Source organism: Bombina bombina, chromosome 6, assembly GCF_027579735.1.
Source record: "Bombina bombina isolate aBomBom1 chromosome 6, aBomBom1.pri, whole genome shotgun sequence".
In the NCBI taxonomy this organism is placed as follows: domain Eukaryota; kingdom Metazoa; phylum Chordata; class Amphibia; order Anura; family Bombinatoridae; genus Bombina; species Bombina bombina.
In genome coordinates this window covers 633,604,456-633,621,682 of record NC_069504.1, presented here as the reverse complement: position 1 = coordinate 633,621,682, position 17,227 = coordinate 633,604,456, and positions in this window count along the sequence as shown.

Sequence of the window (17,227 nt, the reverse complement as noted above, 5' to 3'; positions counted from 1 at the left end):
TCCTTTCTAAGAGATACCCCAGACACCATAAATAAAGTCTCTAATATCACGTGGGAACCCAATTATAAATGGCTTAACCTTGATGTGAGTCCTTTAAATACTAATATTCCCCATACATCAGGTTTAGAAGTCATCAAATCCTGGCTTGATTATCGCACCTCTCTCATCTCATTTTAGAGAGAAATTATTTTTGTTTTAATAATGAGTTCTATCTACAGGATAGCAGAACTGCAATGGACACTAAATTAGCCCCAAGTTTTGCTAACCTGTATATGGGATTCTGGGAAGAGAATCATATTTGGACTAACAATCCCTTCTCAGAACTTATTGTTACTTGGATGAGATTCATTGATGACATCCTATTAATCTGGAAGGGGGATGAAGAGTCTTTAAAAAACTAAAAAACTCAATCTCCTTTATTAACATCAATGACTTTAACTTAGCTTTTACAGACAAAATGAGTACAAATATAATAGAATTTTTAGATCTTATTCTGTTTAATGAAAATAGTAATATTTGCACGAAATTGTACATAAAACCTACGGACAACAATGGATACCTTAATGCAAAAAGCTGCCACCATACAGGGTGGATAAAAAACATTCCCTTTGGCCACTTTCAACGCTTAAGAAGAAATTGCAGCAAACTAGAAGACTTTAAAACAGGAGCTTTAATTTTAAAAGATACATTTATTGCCAAAGGTTATAATAAAAAGACAATAGACAATGTATATGAGAAGGCATTGAATTTAGACAAGAAGTCTTTACTTGACGGTGACCACAGATCCATAAAAAATACAAATGGCCAAAATGCCAAGGAAACAACAAAGAATAGACACAAGAATATTACACAGGGTGTCTCTATGATGACAACATATAATGAGGGAGCTAATGAAATTTAAAAAAAAAAATCCATAAACATTGACACATCCTGAAAAAGAATGATTTCCAAAAAGAAATTATTTCTGTGGGTCCTAGTATAATCTTTAAGAAAAATAGAAATCTAAAGTCTGTCTTAGCTCCAAGTAAATTAAAATGTGATCAAGGTGGTATAAACTGGCTTGAAAAAAGATCCAAGGGATTTTTTAAGTGCAAATGGGCCAATTGCATATCATGCATTCATCATTATTCAGAAACCAAAGTGACTAAAACCATTACCTCTTATACTAATAATAGAATTGTGGAAATTAACACCTTGGTAAACTGTAAAACTGATTTTGTTGTATATTTAGTTTTAAATAGGAAGTATTTAGTTAATGATAGGAATATTTATTTAGATATGTTTAAATTATATTTAAATTGGGGGGTTAGGTTTAGGGTTAGACTTAAGTTTAGGGGTTAATAAATTTAATATAGTGGCGGCAACGTTGGGGGCGGCAGATTTGGGGTTGATAAATGTAGTTAGGTTGCGGCGACATTAGGGACGGGATTAGGGGTTAATAAATATAATGTAGGGTTCGGCGATGTTGGGGGCAGCATATTAGGGGTTCATAACTATAATGTAGGTGGCGGCGGTGTCCGGAGCGGCAGATTAGGTTTTAATAATATTATGCAGGTGTCTGCGATGTCGGGGGCGGTGGATTAGGGGTTAATAAGTGTAAGATTAGGGGTGTTTAGACTCAGGGTTCGTGTTAGGGTGTTAGGTGTAGACATAAATGTATTTTCCCCATAGGAATCAATGGGGCTGCGTTAAGAGCTGAACGCTGCTTTTTTGCAGGTGTTAGGTTTTTTCAGCCGGCTCTCCCCCATTGATTCCTATGGGGAAATCGTGCACAAGCACATTTTGCCAGCTCACTGCTACTGTAAGCAGCGCTGGTATTGAGGTGAGATGTGGAGCTAAATTTTGCTCTCCGCTCACTTTTCTGCGGCTAACGCCGGGTTTGTAACAACCCGTAATACCAGCGTTGTCTGTAGGTGAGCGGTGAGGGAAAACTGCTTGTTAGCACCGCACCCCTGTTAACGCAAAACTCGTAATTTAGGTGATATAGGAGGTATTTCTGAGGGAATACAAGTCTCTCCTAGACACTGCTAGACATCATAACATTCTGAATGAAAATGAGTGGAAGTTTCTAGAACATAATATTCCCAAAGTGGCAACTTTCTATCACTTGCCTAAAATTCATAAACACGCCACCTGCCCCCCCGGGTTGACCAATCATTTCCGGGATTGGTTCTCTGACCACTAAATTTTCAGAGTTTGTAGATACAAATCTACAACCGATTGTCCCTACCCTTAGGTCCTTTCTAAGAGATACCCCAGACACCATAAATAAAGTCTCTAATATCACGTGGGAACCCAATTATAAATGGCTTAACCTTGATGTGAGTCCTTTAAATACTAATATTCCCCATACATCAGGTTTAGAAGCCATCAAATTCTGGCTTGATTATCGCACCTCTCACATCTCATTTTAGAGAGAAATTATTTTTGTTTTAATAATGAGTTTTATCTACAGGATAGCGGAACTGCAATGGACACTAAATTAGCCCCAAGTTTCGCTAACCTGTATATGGGATTCTGGGAAGAGAATCATATTTGGACTAACAATCCTTTCTCGGAACATATTGTTACTTGGATGAGATTCATTGATGACATCCTATTAATCTGGAAGGGGGATGAAGAGTCTTTAAAAAACTAAAAAACTCAATCTCCTTTATTAACATCAATGACTTTAACTTAGCTTTTACAGACAAAATGAGTACAAATGAAATAGAATTTTTAGATCTTATTCTGTTTAATGAAAATAGTAATATTTGCACGAAATTGTACAAAAACAATGGATACCTTAATGCAAAAAGCTGCCACCATACAGGGTGGATAAAAAACATTCCCTTTGGCCACTTTCAACTCTTAAGAAGAAATTGCAGCAAACTAGAAGACTTTAAAACAGGAGCTTTAATTTTAAAAGATACATTTATTGCCAAAGGTTATAATAAAAAGACAATAGACAATGTATATGAGAAGGCATTGAATTTAGACAAGAAGTCTTTACTTGACGGTGACCACAGATCCATAAAAAATACAAATGGCCAAAATGCCAAGGAAACAACAAAGAATAGACACAAGAATATTACACAGGGTGTCTCTATGATGACAACATATAATGAGGGAGCTAATGAAATTTAAAAAAAAAATCCATAAACATTGACACATCCTGAAAAAGAATGATTTCCAAAAAGAAATTATTTCTGTGGGTCCTAGTATAATCTTTAAGAAAAATAGAAATCTAAAGTCTGTCTTAGCTCCATGTAAATTAAAATGTGATCAAGGTGGTATAAACTGGCTTGAAAAGAGATCCAAGGGATTTTTTAAGTGCAATTGGGCCAATTGCATATAATGCATTCATCATTATTCAGGAACCAAAGTGACTAAAACCATTACCTCTAATACTAATAATATAATTGTGGAAATTAACACCTTGGTAAACTGTAAAACTGATTTTGTTGTATATTTGCTCCAGTGTGGGTGTGGTCTCCAATATGTCGGCTGCACCACTAGGCCCTACAAGAAACCTACTTTAGAGCATATAACCAACATTAAAAATTGGGGAAAATCTCACAACTTTTCAGCCCATTACAAATATCACCATAATAAGGATCTGTCTTGCCTGAAGAGCACCATCTTGGAATTCATTAAAGTAGTCTCAAATGTAGATAAATAATTGACCCTTTGAAAGCAGGAGACCTTTTGGATCCATACCTTAGAGACCAAAATACCAAAATGTCTTAATAAAGATATTGACTTGGCAGCATTTTTAATATAACACCACCCAAGGTTATAGTTGTATTTCTCTCTATTCAAATATATAAATATATATATATATATATATATATTTAAATTGAAACATTTGTGTATACATATACACATATACACATTCTTGACTGCTTCAAATCCCGTCTATGCTTAGAAGTACTAAGTTGTTTATTTCCCTTTACCAAGGGGTCTTTATATTATAAGTACAGCTTTTTATACTCTTATTATATTACTATATTATTATGTTACTATGTTTTATTACAGGTTTTCATTTAAGGTAAATAATTCTGATTTACAGATAATAGTATCTTATTCCAATACGATCACCTTTACACTATGAGGTTGTCCATTTGTCAACAATTTAGTGCCATATTCTAAAAATGGCTTTATAGCTCAACCCGTAGCAAACTGTTTTATACATATCTTAGCGTTTTTTTGTATATGATTCTTATGAACTAATTGATTGCATAGTTTAACATTATAATTTATATATGTCTTAGTGATTTCTGTATCAATAATTGTTACTATTGAATGGAAATTAATTGTATAGATCCCATGAATTTTAAGTCTCTCTATACAATTGCAAATAAAATTTGATTGCTAATACAGATATGCAAAAATGTGGTCGTATATATATTTTTATATTTGTATATACGTAACTTTTTAAAAATTGTATTACAAGTACTGAAATGAACTGTGTGTATATATAAGTACTCCCAGAATTTGTATCCATTATATATTTGCAGGTAACTATTAATAGACGACTGATTAGTTCAGTCCTCCTTAAATATTTCTTATTTGCTGATATACCTGGTCACGTGATGACATCACATGACCATTTTGGGCCAATCACCCACTAAACATTAGATCCAATCAAATGCTTAGGATTTAAGACTCATTTGAATGCAGCTGTTTTAAATACTCAATCAGTTATATTTGCATTATATCCCTCTGATGAAGAAGGCAACTTTGAAATGCGTCAGAAACTTTGGATGCTTTGATATCAAGTAAACTTCACTCCTGAGCTGGTGCTACATTGCACGCATCCTGCCTCTTAATTTTGTGCCTAATACTTAACTCATTCAGATTGAGGTTATGTTTGTGAGTGCTATATTTTTATGATTGAATTTTAAGTTAATAAAACGTATTTCACTATATTAGTGTACATTTGTTTTTACATACGCAATACATCTTGAGAGACTAAAGTGTGAATGTCCAGTGTAAAAGTATACTACCATACTTCAGGAACAGCACAGCAGACCAGACCCCCTAATCCCCTGTTTTCATATATATTGGACAGCTTGGATACCAGAGGGAGTAGTGCTTTATTTCTTTACAGCAGCTACTTACCTCATATTGATTGAGGTAGTTGGAAGTAAGTGCTTGCTATAGGGGTTAATGCCCCATACTAATATTGCCATTTTCAACTCATATTTTACCACTGCTTTGAGGCGCAGATACACAATCTTTTCATGTACCCTTATCTATTGGTGAAGTCTTTGGGAATCTTTACACCCCATCTGTTTCTGCTGCTCAAATCTTTGGATACAAACTTTGCTACTTATATGTACTCATTGTAATATATTGTTTTTCATCTATATATGTGAATCTTTACATGTTTTAATATACTACTCTAATGATACAGATTTGTATATCCTTAAAGTGACATACAACTTTTTGCAGTGTTGTAGCGTAGATAACATTTTCTTGTTTTATGTGTATGTATATATATAAATATATATACATACACATATTTAGATATGCCTAAGTATGCATTTATATGTTAAAGCCCTTTGCAGTCCTTTCTTTGTCTAACACCTTATACCATATATCTTTGAGCCCTTATAACTTTTTTAATATTTTTTTTAAATATGATTTAAATCAGATAGTGTTTACTGTATATGAGTGTAACTATACTTTTAAGTGTTTTTATTTTGTGTTTAATGCAAAATGTTTCTTCCCCTACCCTTTTCGCAAGTTTTCATGTTGAACTAACCTGACGAACATTAATCACAATTGCTTTTGAGCGAAAGGGTTTACTTTAAACTTGCAATACGTGTGCTATTTCCTATGCACGTAAACGATATCGCTCCACTCGTAATCTAGCCCTTGGTTGGCAACACACAACATTTTCCTTTTTTCTATAAATAATTTACTCATTCCACTGTGTTCATCCAATTGGTATGGTTTGGGGTCTGTGTACAGAACTTAGTACATCCATGCCAAATAATTGTTTATTATTGTTGATTATAGTAATGATTAAGCTACTGTGTGGGGCAGATTTCAAGTGGCATGCCAATGATAACGTGGGTGTGAAAAGCAATATCGCTTGACCGCGCTAACATTAGCGTGCAACTTTGATATTACAAGTCCATGGTAAAGTGCGTTAACCATAGAAGGGATAGCCTGGCCGACTTCACTTGAGCACAGCCTTTACTTTCAATGGATAGTGTGACCATGCTAACCTAGTATTACAAGTTGAAAGGTACAGTTTGTGCTTGAGGGAAAGATGAAACTGAGCAAGAATATTTAGCACCAGTTCTGACCTGAATTTAAGTGTAAGGGATAAAAAAAGTTGCATAAAACAGATGCAAAACACATTAAAATAAAGTATTACACACATATATACACTTTTCTAATAAAATATATCATATTAATATTCATAAAAATGTTTTAAAATGATATGGTATATGAAAAGGTGTTTGACTGGGAAGGGCTCTAATGTACAGAGATGTACAAAAGTCTTGCAACACCTGCCTCTACATAGAATTCAACGTCTTTGAATAGGAAAAAAAAATGTTAACAATAATAGAAAATTACAAATTATATACTAAATAAAAGGTAGTTTAATGTAGATTTCAAATCTCAAAACAGATCAACTTTATTATGTTTTGTTTTTATTCTCCAACGACTTATATGGAACAAAACAAACACAACATCTGCTTTTAAAAGTAAGACCGGATCAAGTATATGATTGTATCAACCAGAGGCCGTAACTTAACAGTCAATGGCAGCTTAGGGTTTCTGAAATCTTTTTGGTTACTTTCCAACTCTATAAAGGCACACCATTTATTAATATAGAAAAAGAATTTGTCTGTTGCTGGCGGTTATGCTGACATAACATTGCATAGGGAAGGACTTTTAGCCAAATTGCGTTAAACGTGAATTGTTAGCATTTTACTGTGTCCAGAATGATCCAGCATCATAAATAAACAGGATAAAACACTCATCATAAATGCAGTGGATACCCGCTGTGTTCATCAGAAAGTGCTTACGAGACTTTGCCACTCATCACTCATCAAGCTTATGGTCAGAGAGTACTTCTGTGACCTGTTCTGCTTCAACAGTCCATCACTAATTACTTTCCTTTGGACTCATAGGCCGTAAAGCAAGAAGGAAGCAACTACTGTCAAAATGCCAATGAAAAGCCATGCTGACTTTGGGCTAAGCAACATCGACATTGGTCAACGGCTGACTGGGAAAAGGTTTGATTTACTGATGAGTCAACCTCTTATTTTGTTTGAAATAATGATACCTCATATGAAAATAGGTATCCTGGTGAAGAATTCCAGCCAAAGTGCACCAAGAGAACCTTGAGGTAACCAACATCTGTAATGATTTGGTCTGCACCTGGAATTTGAAGACTTTGCATTGTTGAAAGAATTCTGCTGATATATAGAAATACTGTATATACAGTATATATATATATATATATGTGTGTGTGTGTGTATTTATGTGTTTTAATGTGTAGATATGTATGTGCATACATACGTACTTATATATTAGACTTGGGAAGTGCCAAACAATTTGTCTCGTCCAAATTTTTAGGAACAAATATTCTAGGATAATTTAGCACTCTACTTGTAATTTGGCCCTGTGGTGTTGCTGTTGTAGTGTGCTGAGTATAGCAATGATCAAAATGATATGCATGTCTTTGCATTAAATGTAGTGATGAGATCTTCTCTGTATGTTTTCCAGCAGCAAATAGGATTGTGATATCCCGATTCCCATATTGATCACATTGCATTCTACGACAACAATTCTCTGTGGGCAGTACATAATTAAAGGATGCTTTCAGAAGTGCGCCTTTCCCTGCCATATCTCTTTTAACCTTTAGATTCTACTATACACAGATTATTCATTTTCCAACTAAAACTTTATAGCCAGTATACATTGATAACAACATTTTACAAAATATGGTAGCAAAATGACATTTTTAAGAGTAATACATTCATTTTTAAAATATTTAGCACCAACTTGCTAAATATTTTAAAAATGAATGTATTACTCTTAAAAATGTAATTTTGCTACCATATTTTGTAAAATCTTGCAAATTTTATACATTCAATTAAATATATACCCTTAGGGGTCAATTTATCAAAGCGTCAATCTTAGTGCATTCGCTGGCATCAAAACGCTCGCCTGACATCGCTGACGTTGATCTGAATATGATACCCTTATTTATAAAAAAATAGTCGTCAAAAACAAGCACTTCAAGTACGGTGCAAAGAGCATTGGACTGTTGTTAACTAACAGTCATCAATGTTGCGGTTATTCGGGTTTTTCCCAACTTTATTTATACCATTTCATTACTGTCCATGAACAAGCACATGTCTCTAAAGCTAATCTTTTATTTTTCAACTTTTAAAGGGACACTGAACATGATTTTTTTCTTTTGTGATATAGAGCATGCAATTTTAAGCAACTTTCTAATTTACTCCTACTATCAAATTGTCTTCATTCTCTTGGTATCTTTATTTGAATAGCAAGAATGTAAGTTTAGATGCCGGCCGATTTTTTGTGAACAACCTGAGTTGTCCTTGCTGATTGGACAGCACCAATAAACAAGTGCTGTCCAAGGTCCTGAACCAACAATTTGCTGGCTCCTTAGCTTAGATGTCTTCTTTTTCAAATAAAGATAGCAAGAGAACGAAGAAAACATGATAATAGGAGTACATTAGAAAGTTGCTTAAAATTGCATGCTCTATATGAATCACAAAAGAAAAAATTTGGGTTCAGTATCCCATTAATGTCCAAGTAATATCTCATAGAAAGTTGTTTTTATATTTATTTGTTATACAAATAAATCTGCTATATGATACTTTTACATAAATTAATGCATATTTGTATTTATAGAAGTCATGATATGACTTTATTCATATTTTTTTATAACTGATTATTAATGCTAGAATGTGTACATATATATTTGCACATATATATATACAGGGAGTGCAGAATTATTAGGCAAGTTGTATTTTTGAGGATTAATTTTATTATTGAACAACAACCATGTTCTCAATGAACCCAAAAAACTCATTAATATCAAAGCTGAATAGTTTTGGAAGTAGTTTTTAGTTTGTTTTTAGTTATAGCTATTTTAGGGGGATATCTGTGTGTGCAGGTGACTATTACTGTGCATAATTATTAGGCAACTTAACAAAAAACAAATATATAAAAATTTCAATTATTTATTTTTACCAATGAACCCAATATAACATCTCAACATTCACAAATATACATTTCTGACATTCAAAAACAAAACAAAAACAAATCAGTGACCAATATAGCCACCTTTCTTTGCAAGGACACTCAAAAGCCTGCCATCCATGGATTCTGTCAGTGTTTTGATCTGTTCACCATCAACATTGCGTGCAGCAGCAACCACAGCCTCCCAGACACTGTTCAGAGAGGTGTACTGTTTTCCCTCCTTGTAAATCTCCCATTTGATGATGGACCACAGGTTCTCAATGGGGTTCAGATCAGGTGAACAAGGAGGCCATGTCATTAGATTTTCTTCTTTTATACCCTTTCTTGCCAGCCACGCTGTGGAGTACTTGGACGCGTGTGATGGAGCATTGTCCTGCATGAAAATCAAGTTTTTCTTGAAGGATGTAGACTTCTTCCTGTACCACTGCTTGAAGAAGGTGTCTTCCAGAAACTGGCAGTAGGACTGGGAATTGAGCTTGACTCCATCCTCAACCCGAAAAGGCCCCACAAGCTCATCTTTGATGATACCAGCCCAAACCAGTACTCCACCTCCACCTTGCTGGCGTCTGAGTCGGACTGGAGCTCTCTGCCCCTTACCAATCCAGCCACGGGCCCATCCATCTGGCCCATCAAGACTCACTCTCCTTTCATCAGTCCATAAAACCTTAGAAAAATCAGTCTTGAGATATTTCTTGGCCCAGTCTTGACGTTTCAGCTTGTGTGTCTTGTTCAGTGGTGGTCGTCTTTCAGCCTTTCTTACCTTGGCCATGTCTCTGAGTATTGCACACCTTGTGCTTTTGGGCACTCCAGTGATGTTGCAGCTCTGAAATATGGCCAAACTGGTGGCAAGTGGCATCATGGCAGCTGCACGCTTGACTTTTCTCAGTTAATGGGCAGTTATTTTGCGCATTGGTTTTTCCACATGCTTCTTGTGACCCTGTTGACTATTTTGAATGAAACGCTTGATTGTTCGATGATCACGCTTCAGAAGCTTTGCAATTTTAAGAGTGCTGCATCCCTCTGCAAGATATCTCACTATTTTTGACTTTTCTGAGCCTGTCAAGTCCTTCTTTTGACCCATTTTGCCAAAGGAAAGGAAGTTTCCTAATAATTATGCACACCTGATATAGGGTGTTGATGTCATTATACCACACCCCTTCTCATTACAGAGATGCACATCACCTAATATGCTTAATTGGTAGTAGGCTTTCGAGCCTATACAGCTTGGAGTAAGACAACATGAATTAAGAGGATGATGTGGTCAAAATACTAATTTGCCTAATAATTCTGCACTCCCTGTATATATATATATGTATGTGTGTGTGTGTGTGTTATGTCAAAAATATTTTGCAAACATATTTACATGTCCCTAAATTTCTTTTTTTTGTTCTAAACAATGTTGTCTTTCATATTCCCGTGTTTATTTACACCACTATATGTATATAGTGTAAATTTATTATTATTCTGAGCAGGAATAATTGCAAATATAACATGTCATCAGGGTATCATATGTATTTATTTGCAATCAATGGATATTTTGAGACCTGGGCTAGTTTTCTCTTTATTCCTGTGTATCCCCTTCTGATTGCCATCTAATTTTAAAAACCATCCCTTCACAGGTGTTAAAAAAATGGGCTGCCATATAAGATGACATTTCTTACTGAAAAAGAAATTTGTCATTTGAATGTCATTCAAATTAAAATTTTAAAATCCTTGTCTAAAATATTACACTGTGTGTCCTAATGTCAGCATCAATGTTTATCTTTAATTCTAAATTCACATATACATCCTTTCAAAGTATAATACACAATGTAACAAATGGTACTTACAAGTTCTGATGAGTGATCAATGACATAAGTATCGAGCAATTTGATTTGTTAGTGATAGTTTAAAATGTATATTTGAATCAGATTGGCTGATGTCATAAATCATGTGATTATGCATATTCCAATCAAAAGTGGTTGAAAAATTCATTAGTGTGTGTGGGTTGTTTAGGAGTTTGCATCATAATTGGTGTGAAAAGTGGGACTTGTATTACATGGCTTAAACATGGTGCACAAAGATTTTTCACAAAAAATAAAAAGGAAGTTCGCTATATTATGTTGTGTATTTCATTTTCATCTCTGTATCTATTAGTGCAACAAGTTTGGGGCAAAACCTTTCAGCAAATTTGTAAAAATAATATTGTCCCCTTGCTTTGTAATGAGAGACAAAGTTGTAACATAATCCATAAGTAGTAATGTATTTTTCATTTGTATCCCTATATCTACTAGTGCACCAAATGTGGAGCAATAATATTGTTTGATTTAGAAAGGGTATACAATTTTAATAGAGTTTCTAATTTACTTTTATTATGTAATTTGCTTCATTATCTTGCAATATCGAACGTAAGCTTTCTGTGTTTTCAGACTCCCATTGAGTTCTATAGCATCTGCGACCTCAAGGGCGGTGGATTGAAAACTAGGTACACTGCGTCGGAATAGACGCGAACATACCTGTTAAATGTTTGATAAAATGGGAAAAGTGTCAAATAAAGTTGAATGTGAATTTGAAACATCTGTAATGACGCAAGCATCGATCTGCATCGGATTGAGATCACAGGATCGTATTTCACGTCACAAATTTCAATATTTTTACGATCTTGATGCTTTGGTAACTACATCCAAATCACTCCAGCCACCAGAATAAATCTTTGTTTAAAAGACCTTTATTCTCATTAGTTGGGTCCAAAAGTTTACAGGAACAATGTTTCGAACCTACAATAAACTCTTGGTCATGCTTTGATAACTACAGCGGATCAATCTTGCAACAAATATGACATGGAATTTAAGCGTATTTTCAGTTCACGCTTTGATAAATTGACCCTTTAGAGTTCCCATGTTTATATTATTATTATTATCATTTATTTGTATAGCACCGCCAAATTCCGTAGCGCTGGGTACAATGATAGGGGTATACAATGACAAAGATTTGTGCTAAAATACAAAACATAACAAAACTAAATATTTCCTCATCTGCTGTTAAAATATACATGAGCTACTGCACTGATCTAAAGAATATCTGTGTAGCATAAAGAAGTGTTAGGTAAACTTCATATCAAGTATGATGTACTGTATGTAATTAAAATTCTCTGGTAAGGAAAAGCAATCTTTCAGGGCAAATTACAAGAAAACCAACCAAGCAAGCAAGATAAAATTGGTCATATTGCATATATTTTTTTTCTATGCTTAATTAAACTTTATAAGTGTTTGATTATGAGTTTTATGCTCTTTTTAAAGGTAGAGTGTTTGATTGTGAGATTTGTGCTCTTTTTAAAGGTAGAGTGTTTGATTGTGAGATTTGTGCTCTTTTTAAAGGTACGGTCGATCTTATTAAAGCAGTTCTCTGAGCAGTGCAGATTTAATACCATTAACAATATATGATGTTTAATTAAATGTTGTTGTGTCTAGGATGATGGTTACATTCCTTGCATTTTGATGGGGAACCAACAACTACAAATATTAAATATACCTGCTCAATAATGTAAATAACTAGAAAACAAAATGATGTGGCTGCAGCTCAATATATATGCAGATGGTCAGAAGTTTAAGGGTTTATTTTGGTCAAACATTAGAAAAGGGAAGTCCTGTGATTTATACAACCATAACAATGATGCAATTGCTGGTGACATATATAGTAGTTCTGGTATCTAATTCGGGAGGTTTCATGCTTTACAGTCTCTAGAGTTTACATGGAGTAATTGGATAAAAAAAGCATTACTTAGATGGAGGACTGTACATGGGCACAGTTACAAATTAAAGCATACATTAAAGTACATATATTTCTGAATCTGCCTATGATGCGTGGAATGCCAACCCAATCCGATTTTGCATTCTCTAAAAGTAAAAGGCCAATGGGCACCATATAAGGTATTAGGTTTCATGCCGTCCCAACAGCGTTAAAACCCAGCACTGTTAGGATAGCATGGAACATCTTGGCCTGCATTACATATGCAGTGTCGCCCGCAAAAGCCGGCGACGCCAGATTTTACGTGATTTTGGTATTACATATATGACGTAGCATACAAGTTATGCGCGTATATTTCACCCTTCGGACATATTTTTTTTTTACCATAGACTAACATAGAACAGCAGCGCAATTTGCTATCCAATATACAGCATAAGGACTTACGTGCGCAGAATTCAGAGAAGCTACTCCATTTTTATCTCGCCACAAATTGCAGGCGCAGGAACCCTTGCACTGACTAAAAAAGCAACGTAACTCCCTGGAAGCCTTAACAAACACATACATTTAAGCAACATCTCAAGGTTAAAGGGACAGTATACTATGATATTGTTTTTTTAGGTACTTTATCACATTGTGGACATATACTTGCTTATTTACTTTAAATTTCTTCTCAAAACAATCAACAATACTTGGAGGAGAGAACAATGGGAAATCATAATTGTATTACCTTCATCTCTTTATATATGGATTTATATATGAATTTTGAATAGCATTATTACGTGTCGCATTTTTATATGAAATCGCGGTTCATTTTTACGAGTGTTAGCCTAATTTGCATAAAACTACTCTTTATTGACACTTTCCGTGGATAAAATACTGGCGTAAGTTACTTGCGACGACTAAAATTTCAGAAGATCGCCAGTTTGTCCTACTTATGCCAGTTTAGCATCTAACGGCGCAGTATTTGTAATACCCCGATGTGCAAGGTGAAATTACGGGCGGCGTGGGTTCCCACGCTTGCGCCAAAACCTGCACCGTATATGTGATCGCGCCCCTTAACGGCATTTAGAGGTTAATTTATTAATAGTATGTTTGCAGCAAGTGTTTTTCAACTACCAAAGCCACCCACCAGACTTGTTGCTGGAATAGTTAATACATGGTACTAGCAAAACATAATTTGTATTACAGCATCATATAACCTTTGTTGAGGCCAATTAGGGACAGAAAACAACAAATATGTAGCAGGTTTAAGACTAAGAAACTTCCAGTACTCAGAACCAGAAAACCACTATGTAAATAATAGAAACTGTGGGCAACATAAATAAAAGTATATTGCAAAAGTTTTTTTTTTTTACTATGTATTTTTTTTTTTTTTTTTTTAGTTCTTTTAAACAAGCTTTATTAGTGAACATCCAAAGATCCACAACATAAGTGCAATACATTGAAAAGGCAGGTTTACATCTCACAGAGCATTATAAACAACATGCATTTAAATTATAATGACAAGTGTCCAACCTGAAGCTAACAGAGATTGTATCACGCTATCTCATTTGTGAAGTTTTACATAAGTCATGCTTTAATTAGAATACAGCCAGATTTCCGAGATCCGACCCATTAAGCAGATCCATGGATATATCCACCCGCATTACTCTTTAGTGCAATTTCTGAGGGGAGAGGGGGGAAAAGAATAATAGAGGGAACAGCGTGTAGAGGATATAAAAGGAGTAAAGGGAGGGGCAAAAAAAAAAAAAACACAGACCCAGATCGGTGCACAGCCCAAGTCATTCCAGACCCAGCTTTCCAGATATTATCAGACTCTTATACATCTTTGCCTTCCCATAAAAGTACCATATATTCATGTATTTCAGTTTTGCCTGATCTTATGTAGTGATATCTTTCTAAGTTCAGCAGATCTCCGACCCCATCCCTCCACTCCCCCAGAGTTGGCACATACAAAGACTTCCAATGCCTCGGTATGAGGCTTTTAGCGCAATTCAGAAACAGGAGGAACAGATTTCGCTTAGGCTCCTCAATGATTCTTGGTATTTCATGATAGATAAGATATTTGGGGTCTGGGGGCAGGATCATTTTCAGAATATTTACTATGTATTTTTAAACATTTTATTTTACAATCTCGTGTTTTACATTCCTGTTAATGTCCAAAGTATATCAAATTTATATAGAATGATCAGCAAAGTGAAAACAGAAAATGTGGAAGAATAGAAAGGAATTAGCAATTATTTTAGGAATGTATTTGTAGGTATCTATGTCCTTTGAATGCATTAATTTAAAGAGACAGTCAGTGTTCTTTTTGTTTTTACATAATTCTGCTCATATCTCCCAGTAATGTATTGCTGCTGCTTCAATAAAGCAAGAAAATAAAGCAAACTTGATAAAAGAAGTAAATTGGAAAGTTGTTTAAAATTGAATTGTGTATCTGAAATCTGAATCATGAAATAAAAATGTTGGGTTTCAAATGACTTTAACAATGTTGTGTCATCATAAAGTCATATTTCAATAGAAAGTAGCCAAATATTTTTCTACTTTGAAATCAAAAGTTTTATTTAAATATATATATATATATATATATATATATATATATATATATATATATATATATATATATATATGTATATATATATATATATATATATATATATATTAAATTAGGTCTATATTTAACTGTTAACTAGTTACCATTTAATATATATATATATATATATATATATATATATATATATAATATATATATATATATATATATATATATATATATATATATATATATATTAAATTAGGTCTATATTTAACTGTTAACTAGTTACCATTTAATATGAGAGTATTTATTTAGAATTGAAATGTTTAAATACTTGATTCAAAAAAACTTAATGAAATATTATAAACAAATAATCTGATCTGAGGTAATTGCCTTTCTTTTCACCAGACAGCTGAACAAAGAGATGTGATTCGCCTATAATTGTAATTAATCTTACACTGTCAACTACTCTTTGTCTAAAATTAAAAAGTCCTATTTATGGCTAGATTATGAATAGAACACTTTTTATTGATGCTCATGCATTAACTCCGCTAGACTTTGACATAATGGGGGGTAGTTATCAACATGTCAACTTTCCTGCCTTCGCCGGCCCAATACGCCCGCCTAAGCTCGCCTCACATCGCCGCCGCGGACCTGAAAAATTTCGTCTAAGTTATCAAATAAAGCTGTCAAAAAGCCGCGGGGCGATGAGCAGCGGACTGTGAGAGTTATCACTCATCCGATCTCGCTGCTCTTTCCCAGCTTTATTGCTAGCCTGTCACTAAGCACTCACACTAACTACACTGTTCTACCCCCTATACCGGCGCCCCCGGAGCCCCCCACAACTAAATAAAGTTACTAACCCCTAAACCGCCGCTCCTAGACCCTCCCGCAACTCAGATAAATGTATTAACCCCTAAACTGCCACTCCTAGACCCTGCCGCAACTCTGATAAATGTATTAACCCCTAAACCACCACTCCCGGACACCGCTGCCACCTACATTATACCTATTAACCCCTATCCTGCCCCCCCTACACCGTCACCACCTATAATACATTTATTAACCCCTATCCTGCCCCCCACTACACCGCCGCCACTGTAATAAATTTATTAACCCCTAAACCTAAGTCTAACACTAACCCTAACACCCCCCTAACTTAAATATTAATTAAATAAATCTAAATAATATTTCTATTATGAACTAAATGAATCCTATTTAAAACTAAATACTTACCTTTAAAATAAACCCTAATATAGCTACAATATAAATAATAATTATATTGTAGCTATCTTAGGATTTATATTTATTTTACAGGCATCTTTCAATTTATTTTAACTAGGTACAATAGCTATTAAATAGTTATTAACTATTTAATAACTTACCTAGCTAAAATAAAGAGAAATGTACCTGTAAAATAAAAACTAACCGACGAACTACCGACTGATCGAAACAGCCAATAGAATGCAAGCTCAATCTGATTGGCTGATTGGATCAGCCAATCGGATTGAACTTGAATCTGATTGGCGGACTCAATCAGCCAATCAGATTTTTCCTACCTTAATTCCGATTGGCTGATAGAATCCTATCAGCCAATCGGAATTGAAGGGACGCCATCTTGGATGACGTCCCTTAAAGGAGCCTTCATTCGTCTGTAGTCCGTCGGTAAAGAAGGATGTTCCGCGTCGGCGGGATGAAGATTCAAGACCCGGCTTGGAAGATGAC